Raw genomic sequence first — 1,023 nt, forward strand, 5'->3', positions numbered from 1 at the left:
GGGGGAAAGACGAACCACGAACGAGTGAAGCTGCTGGCGGGGGGAGGAGAATCATATGCAAGGAAACCGAAGATGTGTGTGTGTGTGTGTATGGGGAGGTGGTTGTGGCGGGGGAAATCGCGCGGAAGACTGGGAAGGGGAAAAGGTGGTGCAGTGTACGTCGTACCTTGGCGACGTAGTACGCGGACGGGCTGTACAACTTGGCCGACAGATCTGCCGTATAGTACTGCTTGTCGGCGGTGTACAGCGACATGTACACGTACGGCAGCAGCAGCAGTACACAAGTCTCAATGAACATGACGTCCAACCGCGACCTGCGACAAAACAGCCCACCGCGCACATACATACACACATACACACAAGTTCGTACGCAACGACACATACGAACATATCCGCACCCCGGTATTGCATTACCCCGGTAGAGAGGGGTGTAACTAGGAGTGCTCATACACGAGCCAGCAGAGGCCCAAGAGCCTCCCGAGAGCCACAAGCTCTAGCATTAGGGACATATGTACATACATACACACATACCCACCTCCAATGTCCTCTTCCCAACATCATGTCTTCCAACAACAACAACATGAACAAGGAAAAACCTGTCTAGGGTGCCAATCAAAAAGTACACAATAAAAATATTTTGTGAAAATACTGAATACACGCTCAACACTGGATTTAGTTTCTCACCTCTCAGGAACGACCCCCCCCCTAGCGCATTAGGGATTTTCTCCCTCTCCGCCTCCCGTCGTCCTCCCGCCCTGCCTGTCATTCAAGGTGTCGTACATGCGCACCGTGCCGTACCTTATGGCCTCGAAGTAGTTGCCGATGCTGTAAAAGATAAGGCCCACCACCAGCGCGATCCAGCAGAAGATCAACATGCGCCCCGCCACGTCAGCCGGATTCCGCGTCATCGCCATCAGCTCCCGCCACGTCAGCACTCGTACTTGACGTATCCACCCCGGCGCCTGTACGGGCTGATGCCGCCACAGACGCTGCCGCCGTCGCTGCCGCTGCTTGCCTTCGTCG

This window comes from Volvox carteri (assembly GCF_000143455.1).
Source record: "Volvox carteri f. nagariensis unplaced genomic scaffold VOLCAscaffold_40, whole genome shotgun sequence".
Taxonomy (NCBI): domain Eukaryota; kingdom Viridiplantae; phylum Chlorophyta; class Chlorophyceae; order Chlamydomonadales; family Volvocaceae; genus Volvox; species Volvox carteri.